The following is a 24061-nucleotide window of genomic DNA, read 5'->3' as shown; positions in this document are numbered from 1 at the left end:
TGCTCCTGGGCACGGCCAAGGGTGCCATCAGCCGGTCCAGGCAGCGGGCGGTTGAGGGGGTTGTTCAGCCTGACTGCCTGCCTCTCTTCCGTGCGTACATCCGTGCCAGGGTGTCCTTGGAGATGGAGCCTAGGTGCCAGACCATCCGGTTTGTACTGGTCCCACCTCCCCCAGAACCAGTTCCAATGCCCCAGGAATTTGAATCCCTCCCTGCTGCACCACTGCTCAAGCCACGCATTCATCTGCGTTATCCTGCAATTCCTACTCTGACTAGCACATGGCACTGGTAGCAATCCCGAGATTACTACTTTTGAGGTCCTACTTTTTAATTTAGCTCCTAGCTCCTTAAATTCCTCTCGTAGGACCTCATCCCTTTTTTTACCGATATCATTGGTACCAATGTGCACCACGACAACTGGCTGTTCACCCTCCCTTTTCAGAATGTCCTGCACCCGCTCCGAGACATCCTTGACCCTTGCACCAGGGAGGCAACATACCATCCTGGAGTCTCGGTTGCGGCCGCAGAAACGCCTATCTATTCCCCTTACAATTGAATTCCCTATCACTATCGCTCTCCCACTCTTTTTCCTGCCCTCCTGTGCAGCAGAGCCAGCCACGGTGCCATGAACTTGGCTGCTGCAGCCCTCCCCTGATACGCAGCTCCTGTTTGTGAGCCTGGGTGGTGTCAGGACCGCCATGCGGGGGCTGCCTGTCTTTTACCAGGCACTCATCAGGGTCTGGAACAGAGTTGCCACCAAGTGCAGCTCTCCCCCGTCTGGAGAGGCAGCTGTCCTGCAGGAGCCACTGCTCAGGAAGCCATACCTCCACGACAGTGATTTTAGGTGGCAGGCGGACGAGAGGGCTGTGGCTGGCGAGGTGACCAGGGTCAGGGACCTGCTCAATGGCGGGGGAGCGAGCTGGATGGTGCCAGACGTACTGGCACGGCGCCTATCCTGGGCCGATGTCTGGCGCGCGGTCAATGCCATCGAGTTGCTAAAAACAGCGCTGGGCACTGACTCCATTATGTGTGTTGAGGAGGCTCAAGCACGTGGGGAGATCCTGTCCGAACTGACCCCTGTCCAGATGGAATTCCTCATTGGCGCCAAGCCCCGAAACCTCCCTCAGGAGCCGACGCCTCACAACTTGAGCCTCCTCGGGGAAATCCCCTCTGTGCCTTTCAGTTCTGCGTGGAGGGGATTCCTGTACGGACTGCTCTTGCACACTCTCCATGTTGCCATCCACATCTGCCATCCGGACATGCCATGGCGCACCATCTTGCCGTCCAGAGGAGGCAGGGGTCCCAAATGGAGTGCACTCTACGCGGGAGTCCTACCTCTATTTATTGGGGACTTGGCCTGGAGGGTGTTGCACGGAGCAGTCCCGTGCAATAAGTTTTTAATTCAGTTCACGGGCTCCCAGGCCGCCTGCAATTTCTGCGGTCTGGAAGAGTCCGTGTTCCACGTATTTATTGAATGTGCGAGGTTGCAGCCCCTCTTCCAATATTTTAAGAGGCTGCTCCTCAAATTCTGGTTGCACTTCAGTCCCATACTCCTGATCTTTGGGCACCCTGTGTGGAGGGGAGTGAGCAGGTCGGAAGGCCTCCTCGTAGAACTGCTCCTGGGTATGGCCAAGAGGGCCATCAGCCGGTCCAGGCAGCGGGCGGTCGAGGGAGTCGTTCAGCCCGACTGCCTGCCTCTCTTCCACGGTTACATCCGAGCCAGGGTGTCCTTGGAGATGGAGCATGCGGTGTACACCGGTACGCTCGCAGCCTTCCGCGCGAGGTGGGCGCCGGAGGGACTGGAGTGCATCATCACCCCCAGCAACCAAGTTTTAATTTGAACCATATCTAAAGTTTAATCTGTTTAAGTTTGTCGGTTTTAGTGCCCCCCCATCTTTTAGCCAGGGGACACTTGTATAATTTGTGATTCTAGTGCCCTCGAAAAAACACAAGGGGGCACTTGAAAAGTTTTTGGAGTGTGCCCTCCCTTTAATCAGGGGGCACTTGATTACTGTGTCTACAAAAAATAATTGTTGGAGGTGCTGTTTTGATGATCAGAGTATTGAGGCTGTAATCTGGGGAGTGAGTGACAACAGCGACACTAACTAGGGGATGAAGGGGCACGATGCTAGTGCAGAGAGCAAAATTCACCAGAACCCCCCGTGTTTGGGATCATTCAAAAGGAAATTTAATTTGGGACTAGCTACCAAAAAGTTTGGAACTCTAAAGTGCTTATGGAAGAAACTACGAACTTTAATAGAATTATGCACTTTTACAAGACAAATTCAAGCCTGTGGGCAGACCTAGGGAACAAAATAAGCCCACTTGATTATTGGAACTGTCTGGGTGTGAGGACTGAGTTAACCTGTCTGGAAGAATGAGTATCACCCAGAGATAGCTCCCCAGCAACATGGGTCTGGATGAACCATTTCAGCATATACATCACAAAGAGGCCCAATCCAGCCTGTATGCGAAAGATTAAGCACAAAAGGACATTGCAATTACCAAACTAATATTTCCATCAGGAAACAGTTTTCAAACATCAACCCACCCAAGACATATCAACTTTAACGAGCCCGCCAAAATATTACAAAGAAGAACCAAGCCCGCCAAAATTATACAAAGGATTGTGAACAGATTGGGTGGCAAAATTAGAACACTGAAATCTTATAACTGGCCACTGTTTTCAACAGAGGTTAGAGAGAGGAGAGAGAAGAGAGAGAGGAGAGAGAAGAGAGAGAGCAGAGAGAAGAGAGGGAGAGGAGAGAGAGAGGAGAGAGAGGTGGTTGCTACTACCTCATCAAGACTAGGAAAAAAACCAACATGACAGTTGTAAACTAACTTCTCCAGCCTTGAAGTCTTGAAGTCCTGAAGGAAGGAAGAACATCACCATCTACCATTAACTATCAAAAGGATTGGTAAGCATAAGTCCCTGCCTTCCCTGGAGTCTAACCTAGCTAGAATTAGGTATTGGGAGGTGGGAGGTATAATTTTACTGTAACCCCCTTTGAATGTGTAGTGCATGGTACTTTATTAGAGTGATTATAAGTTTGACCTTGTACCTTTCCTTGTACTGTCCTTTATTAGAGTGATTGTAATTTTGGACATGTACCTTCTTATTAGAGTAATAAGCCTGTATTACCTTGACTGTAATAAAACAAAGTTCTTTGCATCAAACCAGTGTCCTTTGCACTTTTCTCACACCCTTCAAATAAATCCAGAGTACAGAATCCAAGGGAGGGGGAGCGATTCGAAACCGCTCAAGTTGGTCAGAAGGGAACCTGACCCCCTCATAGAGACCTACACACCTCCCGCCCCCGCCTTACACTAGTCAGAAGCACCCTGCACAACAAGAAATTGTGTCATGGATCTGCCAAACCTGGGAGGGTGCGTGCAAGATGTCCAACCTTAAAATGTATGACATGCTCCTGCCATCGATGAACTTGGAATTAATTCAGCCCTGATAAATCTGCCACCTGAATCTGCTGTCCATTACAAACACTAAGGGGTACTAGCATGAAATTACTAAGCAAATATGTGGGAACATTTATATATAGGAAAGGTGCAGTACTGAACTCTATGAGTAGGTTACTACGCTCAGCTCCAAAAAACCCGTGTACATACTAAGAATTCAAAATGCTAATTTAAACTAATGTTAAGACGGGACTCTAGAAGCCGATGACAATGTCACACAAACCATGATTCTCCCTGATATTCTTAGTGCTGTCTTCCTTTCTATGTATCAACACTGTTCTACTTGCAAGACAGGATTGCCTTCAACTGACATGAATGGTTGCGCACTAGCAGTGGAACCAAGGGGTACCGATCCCTTAGCCCATTTGAAATACCCACCCTGGAAATCATTGGCAAGAGAGGATCGAGGAAGTGAGGCAGCTGAATGCAAGTCACCTGAAATTTGGTAGCGCTCTAGTGGTAGCACCCCTGTAGCGTCACACTGAGGTCATTAGTGCTTGATTTACCACTCCCTTCCTTCCTGGGGTACTAAAGCCCAATTTAGAAGAGGTTCAGAATCCTTTGCACCTGGCGCTACATTTTCAAAATTTAAAACCTTAACACCCCAAAATGGGGCGCTAACGAATTCCTCCCCCAAATGTTTTAAATGTTACAGTAGATTATGTTACTGTATTGTACAGCATGTTACTCCATGCAATAGTGCATTATGGTATTTACTGGTGCAAATTACATTGTACGCCACGTTTCTCAACCAGCAAATTTAAAGCATGTCAAGTCAGTTCGAAAAAGTTTTAAAAATAACAAATTCTAACAAGTTGCTTTTGGTAGGTATTTCATTCATTAGACCAGGAGACCTCAATAAGTTTTAATTGTTTTACTAACAAACAGCATGTTGTGCACTTGCTTAAAGTGATGTAGCCAGTGAGGATGTTGACTATGACTTGGAGTTCAGCCTCTAAATGTGCGCAGACGCAGGTGTCGTCCGCATACTGTAGTTCGACGACAGAGGTTGAGATGGTCTTGGATCTGGCCTGAATATGATGAAGGTTGAACAGGTTCTCACTGGTTCTGTCATTTAGTTCCACTCCAGCGGGGAGCTTGTTGAGTGTGAGGTGGAGCATGGCAGCGAGGTAGATTGAGAAGAGGGTGGCGCGATGACGCAGCCCTGTTTGACCCCGGTCCGCACGTAGATTGGGTCTGTAATGGATCCGTTGGTAAGGATCACGGCTTGCATGTCATCGTGGAGCAGGCGGTGGATGGTGATGAACTTTTGGGGGCAGCTGAAATGGTGGAGGACACTCCATAGACCCTCGCGGTTGACAGTGTCAAAGGCCTTTGTAAGGTCAAAGAAGGCCATGTACAAAGGTTGGTGCTGTTACCAGCATTTTTCTTGCAGCTGCCGTGCTGTAAAAATCATGTTTGTTGTATCCGTAGGGACGAAATCTTCACTGAGGCGTACTAAAGCATGGGCCTTACACTAAACATCCGTAAGTCAAAGGTCCTCCACCAGCTTGTCTCCACCGCACAGCAATGCCCCCCAGTCATCAAGATCCTTGGCACGACCCTACACAATGTAGACCATTTCCCATACCTCAGGAGCCTCTTAAGGGAAGACATTGACAATGAGATTCAACACCGCCGCCAGTGCAGCCTTCGGCCGCCTGAGGAAAAGAATGTTTGAAGATCAGGCCCTCAAATCTGCCATCAAGCTCATGGTCTACAGGGTTGTAGTAATACACACCCTCCTGTATGGCTCAGAGACATGGACCGTATACAATATACACCTCAAATCGCTGGAGAAATACCACCAACGATGTCTCCGCAAGATTCTGCAAATCCCCTGGGAGGACAGAAGCACCAATGTTAGCGTCCTCGACCAGGCCAACATCCCCAGCATTGAAGCACTGACCACACTCGATCAGCTCCGCTAGGAAGGCCACATTGTTCGCATGCTTGACACAAGACTCCCAAAGCAAGCGCTCTACTCGGAACTCCTTCACGGCAAACGAGCCAAAGGTGGGCAAGGAATCATTTCAAGGACGCCCTCAAAGCCTCCTTGATAAAATGCAACATCCCCACCGACACCTGGGAGTCCCTGGCCAAAGACCGCTGTAAGTGAAGGAAGTGCATCCAGGGGGGGGTGGTGACCACCTCGAGTCTCAACGCCGAGAGCATGCAGAACGCAAGCGTAGGCAGCGGAAAGAGCATGCGACAAACCAGTCCCACCCACCCTTTCCCTCAACAACTGCCTGTTCCACCTGTAACAGGAACTGTGGTTCTCGTAGTGGACTGTTCAGTCACCTAAGAACTCATTTTTAGAGTGGAAGCAAGTCTTCCTTGATTCCGGGGGACTGTCTATGATGATGATAGCCGGTAATTCAAAGAGTTGGGGGGGTGGGAGGGGGGGTTAAGTTTATTTTGCCTACTGCTCAAAGCAATTGAAATTATCAGGTTTACTGTCAGCGTGTTCAGCTTGTCAAAGTGTGAACTCACAGTACAGACAAGCAGCATATTTGAATGGCCATGTGATGTCATCTGTGTGTGGGCCAGCTTGCCCTAGGCAGGAAACAGCAACCTTATTGCACACAGACAGCACCCATCTGTTGCACAAAGTGACAACATGCTGTTTGTAAACAGCATTTATAATGCATCTGTAGTGCATCATCCACTCAAACAGTGGCAGCACAGGGAAGACAGCCCATTTACTGCCTCAGGCTGCAGGTATTTCAGCTTCTTGCGAACATTCCTATTGTACCCTTGTCTTTCTTTCTGAGCCTCCTATGACTGATCTACTCAGTGTTCATTCTGTGAATCATCCACTTTATATTGCATTGAGCATGTTGGAACACAAACGTATGAAAAGGGACAGGTAAAGGCCAGCTGGTCCATTAAGCCGCTCCTATTCTGGCATGCTGTAACTTCTACACACCATCACCCTCCCCCCACGCCAAAACACACAATCCCCTGGGCGAGGCATGAGACAGAGAGAAAAAACGAGGGCCAATTTGGGGAAATACGCTGAAATTACACTCCGATCTCCAAAGGCAATCAGACAAGCTCCAGGAGAATACGGTGATTGAGTGAAACAACCTCCAATAATTCACCTACCCTCTATATACAGATATGTTAGCCACTCTCAGCAACTTGCGCAGGTCACTTTTGAATGCTTGCTGTCATTCCACACTCACTTGACATGCTGTCAATTTGTTCCAGAGGTTAATGACTGGCGAAAGTACATCCGAGCATCTAACCTAGTTCTATGCTTACATAAATTATATTTATGTCCCCTGCATCTCTCTAACCTCTCTCGCTCGAATAGCCTATCCACTTGGTCCGAGTCTAATCCTTTCATTATTTTAAAGACCTCAATAAGCTCTCCTTGAAATCTACATTTTTAAAAATAATTTGAGGTTGGTTAGCTCAGATGGTAAGAGTGTGTTGCTAGTAATGCCATGGTTGTGGGGTCAATCCCCATAATGACCAACTACATTGTCAGCTGCTGCTTTGCCTGAAAAGATGTGAATACCTCACTCCTTGTAGCTCTGACATTTTTTTGAGTATAGATATAGGAGGATAGAGCAGATGAATGTGTGGCTGGAAAGAGGGTGCAGGAGGGAGGCCTTTAGATTCCTGGGTCATTGGGACCAGTTCTGGGGGAGGTGGCACCTGTACAGGTCAGATTGGTCTGGTTCTGTTGAGGGGCAACCTATGACCTCGCAGTGGGGTGGGGGTTTGCTAGTGCTGTTGGGGAGGGTTTAAACTAATTTGGCAGGGGGATGGACACCAGGACATAACATTAGAAAGGAGAAACAAGTTGCACAAAGGATTGGGAGAGAAAGATAGCACTAGAGTAAGAAATAGTACATTATTAGGTGGGGTAGACTAAGAGAGAATACAAGAATGTCTAAGATAGGTTTACAGTGCATTTGTGTAAACGCACAAAGCGTGGTAAATGCAGGCGTAAATAGCCACATGGGAATATGATGTGGTGATAATGAAAACCTGGCTCAAAAAAGGGCAGGATTTGGTACTAAATATTACTGGGTATAAGGGGTTAGAACATAAGAAATAAGAAAGTAAGAAATAGGAGCAAGAGTAGACCATATGGACCCTCAAGCCTGCTCTGTCATTCAATAAAATCATGGCTGATCATCAACCTCAACTCCACTTTCCCGCCCGATCTCCATATCCCGAGTCCAAAAATCTATCTATCTCAGCCTTGAATATATTCAAAGGCACAGCATCCAGAGCCCTCTGAGGCAGAGAATTCCAAAGATTCCCAACACTCTGAGTGAAGAAATTACTCCTCATCTTGGTCTTAAATGGCCTACCCCTTAGCCTGAGACTATGCCCCCTAGTTATAGACACTCCAGCCAGGGGAAACAACCTCTCAGCATTTACCCTGTCAATCCCCTTCAGAATCTTGTATGTTTCAATGAGATCACCTCTCATTCTTCTAAAATTCAGAGAGTGTTGGTCCATTCTGCACAATTTCTCATCATAGAGCAGCCCTCTTATTCCAGGAATCAATCCAGTGAACCTCTGTTGCACCGTCTCCAAGGCAAGTATATCCTTTCTTATATAAGGAGACCAAAACTGTGCACACTACTCCAGGTGTGGTCTCACCAAAGCACTGCACAATTGTAGCAAGACGTCCTTACTCTTATACTCCAATCCCCTTGCAATAAAGTCCAACATCCCTTTTGCCTTCCTTATTGTTTGCTGTACCTAAATGCTAGCTTTCTGTCATTCTCGCACAAGGACACCCAAATCTCTCTGAACACCAACATTTAAAAGTTTCTCACCATTTAAAAAATATTCTGTTTTTCTATTCTTCCTACCAAAGTGAATAATCTCACATTTCCCTACATTATACTCCACCTGCAACCTTACTGCCCACTTACTTAGTCTATCTATATCCCTTTGCAGACTCTTTGGGCTGGATTTTCGGTTGTCTATAGCCTCAGTTAGCAGCCAGAAGGGGCATCAATGCAAACGTTAGAGCTTAATGACCAGATGCGCAGCTTTTAGCTCCCCGATGGAAAATTCATTAGAGACTCACCGGGGGCGCAAACCGCTAGCGCCTGGCTGCTTACAATCACTCCGATTATGACAAATTCCTGGTGCGACGCCCATGCTTGCGCCCTGGTTACTAAATTCGGTACGTACGTCTCATTGAGTGCCCGCTAATAACAACGTCTGGAAAAACAGTCGGTACAGGCTTGCAGCGTCGTTAGCTGGTGGCTACTTAAAGGGATGAGGAAGCGCTTCCCTCGGAGGTCACAGCCAGGGCAACGTTTACACACAACACGGTGCATGAGCCTTTAAGTTTGCAGCAGCAGACAGGCCTAACAGTACAGGTAGAAAACAATTGATTTTGCAAACTTTAATGGGTGCATTACTATGCTGCGCCTTTAAGACTCGGCTTTTCCCGGGATCTGATTCGGAGTTCCGTGCATGCGCAATGGGTCTGCAAAATGTACCGGACCAAACTTTCGTTATCGTCCCCTCCCCCCGCCACCCCCCAGCTCTGGTGTACAACAGCTGATTTATCGCCCTTGTCAGCTCTTTGACAAATTCTGATGAATTTCTGGGCGGGAGGCGCAAACTTTTTCAAGTTATGCCTGGATTAATGCTGTAACAGAGGCGCGACCGAATTTCTCCCTCTTTGTGATCTCCTCACAGCTTACTGTCCCATCTAGCTTTGTATTGTCAGCAAACATGGATACATTACACTCGGTTCCTTCATCTAGGTCGTTAAAATATGTAAATAGCTCAGGCCCCAGCACTGATCAGTGTTCAGGAAAGATAGGGAAGGAAAGAAAGGAGGTGGGGTGGAAGTATTGAATAAGGAGAATATTACAGAGCTGGAGAAAGAGGATGTCCTGGAGGGGTCAAGGACAGAGTCTATTTGTTTATAGTTAAGAAATAATAGTGGTGCCATTATACTACTAGGTGGATTCTACATACCACCAACTAGTGGGAAGGATATAGAAGAGCAAATTTGCAGGGAAATTACATAGAGGTGCAACAACTATAGAGTAGTGATAATGGGGGACTTCAACTATCCTAGTATAGACTGGGATAGTAATAGTGTAGAGGGTAGAGAGGGGGAAGAATTTCTGAATTGTGTTCAGAACTTTTTTGATCAGTACGTTTCTGGTCCAATGAGGAAGGAGGCATTGCTGGATCTGGTTCTGGGGAATGAGGTGGGTCAAGTGGAGCAAGTGTCAGTAGGGGAATATTTAAGGAACAATGATCATAGTATCAGAAGGTTTAGATGAGCTATGGAAAAGGACAAGGAGTACTCAAGAGTAAAAATATTTAATTGGAAAAAGGCCAATTTCGGTAGGTTGGCAGGCAAAACTGTAATCAAACAATGGGCTGCCTTTAAAGAGGAATGGGTTCGGGTTCTGTCACGGTACATTCACACAAGGGGGAAAGGTAAGGCAACCAAAGTCAGAGTGCCCTGGATAATGAAAGAGATAGAGAGTAAGATGAAGCAGAAAAAAGGGAAGAATGATAGATGTCAGATTGAGAATACAAGTGAGAACCAGGCTGAATATGGAAAGTTCAGAGGGGAAGTGAAAAAGGAAATAAGAGGGGCAAAGAGAGGGGCCAATGTCGCTGAACTTACCGCCCACTGTCGCCGACAGTTCTCTGCTCAAACTTTCGATGTGGCCTGGAGCGGGCGGAAGGGGAGAGTCGCCGGGAAACGCCCGCCGACGTTGCCAACCAGCAGATTGGAAAACTGCAAATGTAACGTCCCTATTTAAAAAAGGAGGCAGACAAAAAGCAGGAACCAGTTAGCCTAACATCTGTGGTTGGAGTCCATTATTAAAGAAGCAGTAGCAGGACATTTGGAAAAGCAAAATTCGGTCAGGCAGAGTCAGCATGGATTTATGAAGGGGAAGTCATATTTGACAAATTTGTTGGAGTTCATTGAGTATGTAACAAACAGGGTGGATAAAGGAGAACCAGTGGATGTGGTGTATTTGGAATTCCAGAAGGCATTTGACAAGGTGCCACATAAAAGGTTACTGCACAAGATAAAAGTTCACAGGGTTGGGGGTAATATATTAGCATGGGTAGAGGATTGGCTAACTAACAGAGAACAGAGAGTCAGGATAAATGGTTCATTCTCTGGTTGGCAACCAGTATCTAATGGAGTGCCGCAGGGATCAGTGCTGGGACCCCAACTATTTACAATCTATATTAACGACTTGGAAGAAGGGACTGAGTGTAATGTAGCCAAGTTTGCTGACAATACAAAGATGGGAGGAAAAGCAATGTTTGAGGAGGACACAAAGAAATCTGCAAAAGGACATAGACAGGCTAAGTGAGCGGGCAAAAATTTGACAGATGGAGTATAATTTTGGAATGTGTGAGGTCATGCACTTTGGCAGAAAAAATCAAAGAGCAAGTTATTATTTAAATGGAGAAAGATTGCAAAGTGCCGCAGTACAGCAGGACCTGGGGGTACTTGTGCATGAAACACAAAAGGATAATATGCAGGTACAGCAAGTGATCAGGAAGGCCAATGGTATCTTGGCTTTTATTGCAAAGTGGATGGAGTATAAAAGCAGGGAAGTCAAGCTACAGCTATATAAGGTATTGGTGAGGCCTCACCTGGAATACTGCGTGCAGTTTTGGTTTGCATATTTACGAAAGGATATACTTGCTTTGGAGGCAGTTCAGAGAAGGTTCACAAGGTTGATTCCAGGGATGAGAGGGTTGACTTCTGAGGAAAGGTTGAGTAGGTTAGGCCTCTACTCATTGGAATTCAGAAAAATGAGAGGTGATCTTATCAAAACGTATAAGATTATGAGAGGGCTTGACAAGGTGGATGCAGAGAGGATGTTTCCACTGATGGGGGGAGACTAGAACTAGATAGAGGGCATGATCTCAGAATAAGGGGCTGACCATTTAAAACAGAGATGAGGAGAAATTTCTTCTCTCAGAGGGTTAAAATCTATGCAATTCGCTGCCTCAGAGAGCTGTGGAAGCTGGGACATTGAATAAATTTAAGACAGAAATAGACAGTTTCTTGAACGATAAGGGGACAAGAGGTTATGGGGAACGGGCGGGGAAGTGGAGTTGAGTCCATGATCGGATCAGCCATGATCGTATTGAATGGCGGAGCAGGCTCGAGGAGCCATATGGCCTACTCCTGTTTCTATTTCTTATGTTCTAATGTTCTTATGTCAGCGGACAGCTGATGCAAGTAAGTGACCTCCCGCCCGCCGAGATGCCAGACTGGTGCGGGTGGGAGTCGGTTGGAGTTGGTGGCAGGACGGCGGTGGACCGCTGCATGGAGTGCATGGAGGCTAGTCTGTCCTGAATGGTGAATGTCAAGATCTTGTAAAAAAGGTAAGTGTAATGTTTTTAGATTATTTCTTTACAGGTATTTACTTGGATGGGGTCCCCTGAAGGTCCTCAGATGTTTTTTTTTGTTGGTCATCATTTTTATTTTTACCTCTTCGACCCTCCGTGGGTCTGACTCCATCCTCGGTGGCACTTGGGCGGCAAGCTCCTCTGCCGCCGAGAATGAGACCTCCCACCCGCTGCCGCCCAGATTGGTGGCATACATTGTTGAATTTCCGCCCGCCGAGCTTCGAGCGAACTCAGCGATGAAAACCCCACCGAAAGTACCGACACCGCGGTACCTCGCCGGCCATCGGCGGCACTTTGGGCGGCACTTGGGTGAGCGGAGGCCTTGACCAAATTCAGCCCTGGAGATTATGAGAATAGATTGGCAGCTAACATAAAAGAGAATGCAAAAGTCTTCTATTTGCATATAAATAGTAAATGGGTAATAAGAGGGGTGGGGCCAATTAGGCATCAAAAAGGAGACATAGAAATATAGAAACATAAAAAATAGGTGCAGGAGTAGGCCATTCAGCCCTTCTAGCCTGCACCGCCATTCAATGAGTTCATGGCTGAACATGCAACTTCAGTATCCCATTCCTGCTTTCTCGCCATACCCCTTGATCCCCCTAGTAGTAAGGACTACATCTAACTCCTTTTTGAATTGGCCTCAACAACTTTCTGTGGTAGAGAATTCCACAGGTTCACCACTCTCTGGATGAAGAAGTTTCTCCTCATCTCGGTCCTAAATGGCTTACCCCTTATCCTTAGACTGTGACCCCTGGTTCTGGACTTCCCCAACATTAATAAGAACATAAGAACATAAGAAATAGGAACAGGAGTAGGCCATCTAGCCCCTCGAGCCTGCTCCACCACCCAACAAGATCACGGCTGATCTGTCCGTGGACTCAGCTCCACTTACCCTCCCGCTCCCCATAACGCTTAATTCCCTTATTGGTTCAAAATCTATCTATCCGTGATTTGAATATATTCAATGAGCTAGTCTCAACTGCTTCCTTGGGCAGAGAATTCCATAGATTCACAACCCTCTGGGAGAAGAAATTCCTTCTCAACTCGGTTTTGAATTGGCTCCCCCGTATTTTGAGGCTGTGCCCCCTAGTTCTAGTCTCCCCGACCAGTGCCTCTATCCTGTCTATCTCCTTCATTATTTTAAATGTTTCGATAAGATCACCCCTCATCCTTCTGAACTCCAACGAGTAAAGACCCAGTCTACTCAATCTATCATCATAAGTTAACCCCCTCATCTCCGGAATCAGCCTAGTGAAACGTCTCCATACCCCCTCCAAAGCTAGTATATCCTTCCGAAAGTAAGGTGACCAAAACTGCACGCAGTACTCCAGATGCGGCCTCACCAATAGCCTATACAGTTGCAGCAGGACCTCCCTGCTTTTGTATTCGATCCTTCTTGCAATGAAGGCCAACATTCCATTCACCTTCCTGATTACCTGCTGCACCTGCAAACTAATTTTTTGGGAATCATGCACAAGGACCCCCAGGTCCCTCTGCACTGCAGCATGTTGTAATTTCTCCCCATTCAAATAATTTTCCCTTTCACAGTTTTTTTCCCCAAGGTGGATGACCTCACATTTTCTGACATTGTATTCCATCTGCCAAACTTTAGCCCATTCGCTTAACCTATCTAAATCTTTTTGCAGCCTCTCTGTTTGCTCTACACAACCCGCTTTCCCACTAATCTTTGTGTCATCTGCAAATTTTGTTACACTACACTCTGTCCCCTCTTCCAGGTCATCTATGTATATTGTAAACAGTTGTGGTCCCAGCACCGATCCCTGTGGCACACCACTAACCACCGATTTCCAACCCGAAAAGGACCCATTTATCCCGACTCTCTGCTTTCTGTTAGCCAGCCAATTCTCTATCCATGCTAATACATTTCTTCTGACTCCGCGTATCTTTACCTTCTGCAGTAACCTTTTGTGTGGCACCTTATCGAATGCCTTTTGGAAATCTAAATACACCACATCCATAGGTACACCTCTATCCACCATGCTCGTTATATCCTGAAAGAATTCCAGTAAATTAGTTACACATGATTTCCCCTTCATGAATCCATGTTGCGTCTGCTTGATTGCACTATTCCTATCCAGATGTTCCGCTATTTCTTCCTTAATAATAGCTTCAAGCATTTTCCCCACTAAAGATGTTAAACTAACCAGCCTATAGTTACCTGCCTTTTGTCTGCCCCCTTTTTTAAACAGAGGCGTTACATTAGCTGCTTTCCAATCCGATGGCACCTCCCCAGAGTCCAGAGAATTTTGGCAGATTATAATGAATGCATCTGCTATAACTTCCGCTATCTCTTTTAATAGCCTGGGATGCATTTCATCATGACCAGGGGACTTGTCTACCTTGAGTCCCATTAGCCTGTCCAGCACTACCCCCTTAGTGATAGTGATTGTCTCAAGGTCCTCCCTTCCCACATTCGCGTGACCAGCCATTTTTGGCATGGTTTTTGTGTCTTCCACTGTGAAGACCGAAGCAAAATAATTGTTTAAGGTCTCAGCCATTTCCACATTTCCCATTATTAAATCCCCTTTCTCATCTTCTAAGGGACCAACATTTACTTTAGTCACTCTTTTCCATTTTATATATCGGTAAAAGCTTTTACTATCTGTTTTTATGTTTTGCGCAAGTTTACATTCGTAATCTATCTTCCCCTTCTTTATTGCTTTCTTAGACATTCTTTGCTGTCGTTTAAAATTTTCCCAATCTTCTAGTTTCCCACTAACCTTGGCCACCTTATACGCATTGGTTTTTAATTTGATACTCTCCTTTATTTCCTTGGTTATCCACGGCTGTTTATCCCTTCTCTTACCGTCTTTCTTTTTCAATGGAATATATTTTTGTTGAGCACTATGAAAGAGCTCCTTAAAAGTCCTCCACTGTTCCTCAATTGTGCCACCGTTTAGTCTGTCTTCCCAGTCTACTTTAGCCAACTCTGCCCTCATCCCACTGTAGTCCCCTTTGTTTAAGCATAGTACACTCATTTGAGACACAACTTCCTCACCCTCAATCTGTATTACAAATTCAACCATATTGTGATCATTTATTCTGAGAGGATCTTGTACTTGGAGATCATTTATTATTTCTGTCTCATTACACAGGACCAGATCTAAGATAGCTTGCTCCCTTGTAGGTTCTATAACATACTTTTCTAAGAAATAATCCCGTATACATTCTATGAATTCCTTCTCAAGGCTACCCCATGCGATTTGATTTGACCAATCGATATGTAGGTTAAAATCCCCCATGATTACTGCCGTTCCTTTTTCACATGCCTCCATTATTCCCTTGATTATTATCCGCCCCACCGTGAAGTTATTTTTTGGGGGCCTATAAACTACGCCCACCAGTGACTTTTTCTCCTTACTATCTCTAATCTCCACCCACAATGATTCAACATTTTGTTCATTAGAGCCAATATCGTCTCTCACAACTGCCCTGATATCATTCTTTATTAACAGAGCTACCCCGCCTCCTTCCCCTTCTTGTCTATCTTTCCGAATTGTCAGATACCCCTGTATGTTTAATTCCCAGTCTTGGCCACCCTGCAACCACGTTTTTGTAATGGCCACCAAATCATACCCATTTGTAATGATTTGTGCCGTCAACTCATTTACTTTATTTCGAATGCTGCGTGCTTTTAGGTAGAGTGTTTTGATACTAGTTTTTAAACCATGATTTTTAGTTTTGACCCCTCCTGCAGCCCCTTTATATTCATACATATTGTCCCTTCCCATCACCTTGTGGTTTACACTTACCCCAGTGCTACTCTGCTCTGTTGCCTCCTGCCTTTTGCATTCTTTCTTGGGTTCTGTTCATCTGAGCTCTCACCCACTCTAACTAGCTCAGAGCCCTCTCCTGGGTTCCCATCTCCTTGCCAAGCTAGTTTAAAGCCCTCCCAACCGTACTATCAAAACCACCCGCGCGAACATTGGTCCCGTCTCTGTTGAGGTGTAACCTGTCCAACTTGTACAGGTCCCACCTTCCCCAGAAGCGGTCCCAATTGTTCAGGAAACTAAAGCCCTCCCTCCTACACCAACGATAGAGTGGAGAGCACCAGTTCCAACTGTCACAGGATGGGAGAGTGGAGAGCACCAGTTCCAATTGTCGCAGGAGAGAGTGGAGAGCACCAGCTCCAACTGTCACAGGATGGGAGAGTGGAGAGCACCAGTTCCAACTGTCGCAGGAGAGAGAGTGGAGAGCACCAGCTCCAACTGTCGCAGGAGAGAGAGTGGAGAGCACCAGCTCCAACTGTCGCAGGAGAGAGAGTGGAGAGCACCAGCTCCAACTGTCGCAGGAGAGAGAGTGGAGAGCACCAGTTCCAACTGTCGCAGGAGAGAGAGTGGAGAGCACCAGCTCCAACTGTCGCAGGATGGGAGAGTGGAGAGCACCAGTTCCAACTGTCGCAGGAGAGAGAGTGGAGAGCACCAGCTCCAACTGTCGCAGGAGAGAGAGTGGAGAGCACCAGCTCCAACTGTCGCAGGATGGGAGAGTGGAGAGCACCAGTTCCAACTGTCACAGGAGAGAGAGTGGTGAGCACCAGTTCCAACTGTCGCAGGAGAGAGTGGAGAGCACCAGCTCCAACTGTCACAGGATGGGAGAGTGGAGAGCACCAGTTCCAACTGTCACAGGAGAGAGAGTGGTGAGCACCAGTTCCAACTGTCGCAGGAGAGAGTGGAGAGCACCAGTTCCAACTGTTGCAGGAGAGAGAGTGGAGAGCACCAGCTCCAACTGTCGCAGGACAGAGACCTAAGCATGGAGACAGAGGGCATGGCTGAAGTACTAAATGAGTACTTTGCATCTGTCTTTACCAAAGTCATAGTGAAAGAGGAGGTCGTTGAGAAACTGGATGGGATAAAAATTGATAAGGAGGAGGTACTAGAAAAGCTGGCTGTACTTAAAGCAGATAAGTTACAAGACAAGATGGGATGCATCCTAGGATGCTGAAGGAAGGAAAGGTGAAAATTGTGGAGGTACTGGCTATAATCTTCCAATCCTCCTTGGATACGGGGATGGTGCCAGAAGACTGGAGAATTACAAATGTTACACCCTTATTCAAAAAGAGTGTGAGGATAAACCCAGCAACTATAGGCCAGTCGGTTTAACTTCAATAGTCAGGAAGCATTTTGAAACAATAACCTGGGACAAACAGTCACTTGGACAAGTGTGGATTAATTAAGGAAAGCCAGTACAGATTTGTTAACTAAATTGAGTGAGTTTTTTGATGAGGTAACAGAGAGGTTGATGTGGTGTTTCCAACAGGTGTTTGATAAAGTGCCACATAATAGGCTTGCCAGCAAAGTTGAAACCCATGGAATAAAAGGGACAGTGGCAGCATAGATACGACATTGGCGAAGTAACAGGAAACAGAGAGTAGTGGTGAACGGTTGTTACTCGGACTGGAGGAAGGTGCACAATGGTGTTCTCCAGGGATCGATTCTAGGACCACTGCTTTTCTTGATATATGTTAATGGCTTGGACTTGGGTGTACATGTAATAATTTCAAAATTTGAAGATGACACAGAACTTGGAAGTATTGTGAACAGTGAGGAGGATCGTGATAGACTTCAAGAGGGCATGGGCAGGTTGGTGGAATGGGATACGTGGCAGATGAAATTTAATGCAGAAAAGTGAGAAGTGATATATTTTGGTAGGAAGAACGAGGAGAGGCAATATAAACTAAAGTGGGTGCATGAACAGAGAGACCTGGGGATATATGTGCACAAATCGTTGAAGGTGGCAGCACAGGTTGAGAAACCGTTTAAAAAAGCATACGGAGTCCTGGGCTTCATAAATAGAGACATAGAGTACAAAAGCACGGAAGTTATGATGAACCTTTAAAAAACCCTGGTCCAAACTGAACTGGAGTATTGTTTCCAATTCTGGTTGCCACATATTAGGAAGGATGTGAAGGCCTTAGAAGGGTGCAGAAAAGATTTACAAGAATTGTTCCAGAGATGGGGAATCTAGAACACAAGGTCACAGTCTCAGAATACGGGGTCTGCCATTTAGGACTGAGATGAGGAGAAATTGCTTCACTCAAAGGGTTGTGAATTTTTGGAATTTCTACCCCAGAGAGCTGTGGATGCTCAGTCATTGAGTATATTCAAGACAGAGTTCAATAAAGTTTTGAGAACTAAGGGAATAAAGGGATATGGGGATAATGCGGGAAGGTGGAGTTGAGGTAGAAGATCAACCATAATCTTGTTGAATGGCAGATCTGACTCGAAGGGCCAAATGGCCTACTCCAGCTCCTATTTCTTATGTGCTTATGTTCTTATGAGGAACTTCAATTATATGGAAAGACTGGAGAAGCTAGAGTTGTTCTCCTTAGAGCAGAAAAGATGGAGAGGAGATTTGATAGGGGTGTTCAAAATCATAAGGGGTCTAGACAGAGTACATAGAAACTGTTCTTATTGATGGAAGGGTCGAGAACCAGAGGACACAGATTTAAGGTGACTGGCAGAAGAACCAATGGTGACATGAGAAAAACTTTTTTACGCAGCGAGTGGTTAGGATCTGGAATGCACTGCCTGAGAGGGGGCGTGGAGGTAGATTCAATAGTGGCTTTCAAAAGGAACTTGGATAAGTACCCGAAGGAAAAATATTTGCAGGGCTACAGGGAAAAGGCGGAGGAGTGAGACTAGCTGAAGTGCTCTTGAGAGAGCCGGCACGGGCTCCATGGGCCAAATGGCCTCCTTCTGTGCTGTAACCATTCTATGATTCTATAACATACCCCAGCTCTCTTAGCCTAGCGTGGTAACTGAGGGCACTCCTCTGAACCTTTTTCAGGGTTTATGTCTCATGCACAGATCAACCAGAGCACAATAATTTAGATATAAGAACATAAGAACATAAGAAATAGGCCCCTCGAGCTTGCTCTGCCATTCAATAAGATCATGGCTGATCTGATCATGGACTCAGGTCCACTTCCCTGCCCGCTCCCCATAACCCCTTATCCCCTTATCGATTAAGAAACTATCTATTTCTGTCTTAAATTTATTCAATGTCCCAGCTTCCCCAGCTCTCTGAGGCAGCGAATTCCATAGATTCACAACCCTCTGAGAGAAGAAATTTCTCCTCATCTCTGTTTTAAATGGGGGGCCCCTCATTCTAAGGTCGTGCCCCCTAGTTAGAGTCTCCCCCATCAGTGGAAACATCCTCTCTGCATCCACCTTGTCAAGCCCCCTCATAATCTTATACATCTCGATAAGATCACCTCTCATTCTTCTGAATTCCAATGAGTAGAGGCCCAAACTACTCAACCTTTCCTCATAAGTCAACCCCCTCATCCCTGGAATCAACCTAGTGAATCTTCTCTGAACTGCCTCCAAAGCAAGTATATCCTTTTGTAAATATGAAAACCAAAACTGCATGCAGTATTCCAGGTGTGGCCTCACCAATAACTTACATAGCTGTAGTAAGACTTCCCTGCTTTTATACTCCATCCCCTTTGAAATAAAGGCCAAGATACCATTGCCCTGCCTGATCACTTGCTCTACCTGCATACTATCCTTTTGTGTTTCATGCACAAGCACTCCCAGGTCCTGCTGTACTGCGGCACTTTGCAATCTTTCTCCATTTAAATAATAACTTGCTCTTTGATTTTTTTCTGCCAAAGTGCATAACCTCACACTTTCCAACATTATACTCCATCTGTCAAATTTTTGCCCACTCACTTAGCCTGTCTATGTCCTTTTGCAGATTTTTTGTGTCCTCCTCACTCATTGCTTTTCCTCCCATCTTTGTATCGTCAGCAAACTTGGTTACACGTTACACTCAGTCCCTTCTTCCAAGTCGTTAATATAGATTGTAAATAGTTGGGGTCCCAGCACTGATCCCTGCGGCACCCCACTAGTTACTGGTTGCCAACCAGAGAATGAACCATTTATCCCGACGCTCTGTTCTCTGTTAGTTAGCCAATCTTCTATCCATGCTACTATATTACCCCCAACCCTGTGAACTTTTATCTTGTGCAGTAACCTTTTATGTGGCACCATGTCAAATGCCTTCTGGAAGTCCAAATACACTACATCCACTGGTTCCTCTTTATCCACCCTGTTTGTTACATCCTCAAAGAACTCCAGCAAATTTGTCAAACATGACTTCCCCTTCATAAATCCATGCTGACTCTACCTGATCGAATTTTGCTTTTCCAAATGTCCTGCTACTGCTTCGTTAATAATGGACTCCAACATTTTCCCAACCACAGATGTTAGGCTAACTGGTCTATAGTTTCCTGCTTTTTGTCTGCCTCCTTTTTTAAATATGGCCTGACCATGGTCTTACACAGAGAATCAATTGTATTTCTTATTTTATATTTATCCTGGAATACATCCACACACACTATTTGCTTTTACAATAGCCTCATGGGATTGTCATAGACTTTCAATGAGTCATGCACTATAAGACCCAGGTCCTTCTCCCACTTAGCAGCCTCGGGCATGCAACCCTTCATGCTGTGCACAGGATTGCAGTTGCCCCGACCAAAATATATTTTTACATTTATTCATAAAGACGTCTGCCAGAAACAATTTCTTACACCCAACTGCTTGCAATCTATTTTCTCATATATGTTTGTATTGTCTGTGAACTTGTGGGCAGTTCCCCCAATATCTTCACCCAGATCATTGACAAAAAATTGTGAAGAGTAACAGACCTAACACCAAAACCTTTGGGATTCCACTAGTGATTGCTCCCCATGAAGAACCATTGCAATTAATAACTATTGTCTGCCTGCCAATTCCATAGGATTCAAACTTATTTAGTAACCTTTTGCGCAGCACCTTATCAAAGGCTTTTTGAAAGTCAAGATACACGATATCACTGGGCTACCGACATCTACCAAATTAGTAATTTCCTCAAAAAATTCACCAAGTTGATGAGACAGGATTTTCTTTTCCGGAAACTATGTTGAGATTCTCTACTAACGCTTTCTCTGTCAAAGTGTATCTCTAATGATCCCTGCTAGCAATTTGCCTATAATCAAAGTTAAACTAATGAGTCTGTAATTTCCCAGTTTTGATTTATTACCCTTTTTAAATATTGACACCAAATGGACTTCTCTCCACTCTATGGGAACAATCTCAGACCCAAGCAAGCTGTTAAATATGTGAACAACTCATTTGCAGAGCACAGCCTCAATTTCTTTGGCCACCCTCAGATGAATGTCATCAGGGCCAGCAGCCTGACTCATTTTGAGATCACTAGCTAACTTGCCTGGACTATTATAGCACCAATCTTATGATGTGTTATTGTAATCCAGCATGATCTCCAGTTGCAAAAATTGATGCAAATTAGCTTGAGGGTTCATCGAATCTGGCCTGAATAATCTTTCAATTATCCTATACAGTCCTTAATTATCCTCCGACTCTTAACAAAGCTGACCATGACTGGTGGCCACCACTGGACACTATTTGCATCATTGGTTATGATAATCAGATTTTAATCTAATGCAATTTTACTTTGAATGGGCTATTTTTATTAGTGGTGCCCTCCTGGTGGCATTGGTCCCAATTAAAGTGGTCCCAATTCAAATGCTTTTATAATTTGTGCCCATAATGTCTTGCTCCTTGATCTGGAGGCTTATATTATGTGTCAATGATCAATTTTGGGCCAATAGCTTGATCCACTTGAACCCAAATAACTTCAGCTGCACCTTGTGAAACACTATCATCTCTCTCTTGAACATAAGTGCTCATACTGTAAGTACCATGCTGATATATGTATTTGCTTAAAGTGAAGTAGAGCAAACAGATTTGAATTTATGGCTGGATCCATATTGTTTTTAGCCAGGAAAAATGGAGCTGACTGATATCCAAATGTTAGTTAAACTTTAATGTTAGCAACATGCCAACAGAACAAACAATTCTCTGTTAAGAATACAAAATGTAAAGTTTCCAAGCCTTTCACTAGACCACATGGAAACTTTATAAACTTCACTTCATATCAATTGCAGTTTTATTGCAGCTTATACAAAGCCAGATCAGCATGCAAATAACTCAATTAGTAGTCTCACACTGCTGGACTATAGGGTCTCTTACATTGCAGCGCCAATTTCTGGACAGCGACACTATGCAAATCTATTGGTGTCACATCCTCTATTTATCTTTCCACTGTTCATTATTAGATGTTGGCAAGAAGTGAAGCTGGTAGAATCCAGTGGCAGATCATAAGACCTATGAAAAAGTGAGTTTCTACTCTGGAGAACAAGGTAAGTGCAGCCAACAGCAAGGGAACTGAGTATGTACGGTCTGCTGCCCTTTTATATAGCAAGTGTGCCTTAAATTAGATTCCGATGAATTTGTGCCTGAGTTACACAGCACAGTTTGTGTCAATGTGAAGCGGAAATGATTAATGCAATATGTGTTGCATACTGGCTATTAAGATTGATGTCTTCATGTTACAAATATGGCACTGAATTCAATATAGTAATGCGTATACTATGTAAAATATTTTAGAAAAATGGAGGCATATGGAAGAAGAAGAAATGTAGCAGCATGGATAGAAAGTTGGTTGATGAACAGGGAGCAAAGAGTTAAGATAAATGGATGTTGCTCAGATTGGAGAAGCATTGGAAGTAGTTTTCCCCGGGGATCAGTACTTGATCCACTTTTATTCTCAGTATATAAATGATTTAATCTTGGGCATAGAGAGAACAATCTCAAAATGTGTTGATGATGCAAAATTAGGAGGTTTGGTAACAGTGAGAAGGACTGTAAAAGATTTAAGGAAGATATAGGCAGGTTAGCAGAATGGGCGAACACGTGAAAGATGTAATTTAATGTGGTTATGTGTGAGGTCATACATTTTGGGAGCAAAAGCAAGGAATGGAAGTAGGCACTCGATGGAAAGACTGAAGATGTGGATGAATGGATAGACCTAGGAGTTCAAAACTATAATTCCCTGAGAGTGCAAGTGCCAAATACATAAAGCCATTAAAAAGGCCAACAGTATTTTGGAGTTTATAAATAGGAGCGTAGAGTACAAGGGTACAGGAGAAATTAATAATTTGTACAAAATATTGGCTAGGCCACAGTTAGAGTACGTGCAATTGTAAAATCATAGAATCATACCACACATTGGGCCCAAGTTTCCACACGATAAAAAACGGGCGGCCCTCCGAGCTGGGCGCCCGTTTTTCGCGCCTAAAACGGCGCCGGAAAAAAAACTCGCGATTCTGGAGAGCCCTGCAGCTCCTTGTCTGTTTGGCATGGCGCCCAGGGGGGCGGAGCCTACACTCGCGCCGATTTTGTAAGTGGGAGGGGGCGGGTACTATTTAAATTAGTTTTTTTTCCTGCTGGCAACGCTGCGCGTGTGCGTTGGAGCGTTCGCACACGCGCAGTGTGAAGGAAACATTGGCACTCGGCCATTTTTGTAGCTGTTTAATTTTTGAACATTTTTTAATAAAACCACATTGCCATCAGCACATCAGCACTGAGGCTTCCTGCCCCTCCCTCCCTCCCGTTCGCGGGAACATCGCTGAGCTGACTGCAAGGCTTCCACCTCAAGTGGAAGGCTGCTTGCTGCCTGGTTACTGACTGCCTGCCCCTCCCTCCCGTTTGCGGGAACAACGCCACATCGCTGAGCTGACTGAAGCACTTTCACACAGGTAGGAAGATGGTTTATTTAATCTTTTCTTTGCTTATAAATGTTTATTCAGGTTTGATTTATTTGTATAATATTTGTAGAAGTATAAATAAGGATTTATTGTAGAATTTAATGACTTCCCTTTCCCCCCACCTCGTTCTGGACGCCTAATTTGTAACCTGCGCCTGATTTTTTAATGTGTAGAACAGGTTTTTTCAGTTCTACAAAAATCTTCACTTGCTCCATTCTAAGTTAGTTTGGAGTACGTTTTCACTGTGGAAACTTTGAAATCAGGCGTCAGTGGCCGGACACGCCCCCTTTTGAAGAAAAAATTATGTTCCAAAGTAGAATTGTTCTACCTGACTAGAACTGCAGAAAAAAAAATGTGGAAAATTGCGATTTCTAAGATAGTCCGTTCTCCACCAGTTGCTCCTAAAAATCATGCGCAAATCATGTGGAAACTTGGGCCCATAGAATCATACCGCAGGAGGACATTCAGCTCATCATGCCAGCTCTTTGAAAGAGCTATTCATTTAGTCCCACACCTTTGCTCTTTCCCCATAGCCCTGCAAATTTCACCTTTTCAAG

The sequence above is a fragment of the Pristiophorus japonicus genome, chromosome 6 (assembly GCF_044704955.1).
Source record: "Pristiophorus japonicus isolate sPriJap1 chromosome 6, sPriJap1.hap1, whole genome shotgun sequence".
Lineage (NCBI taxonomy): Eukaryota > Metazoa > Chordata > Chondrichthyes > Pristiophoridae > Pristiophorus > Pristiophorus japonicus.
The sequence above is the reverse complement of the archived record's forward strand: the minus strand, read 5'-3'. Positions refer to the sequence as shown.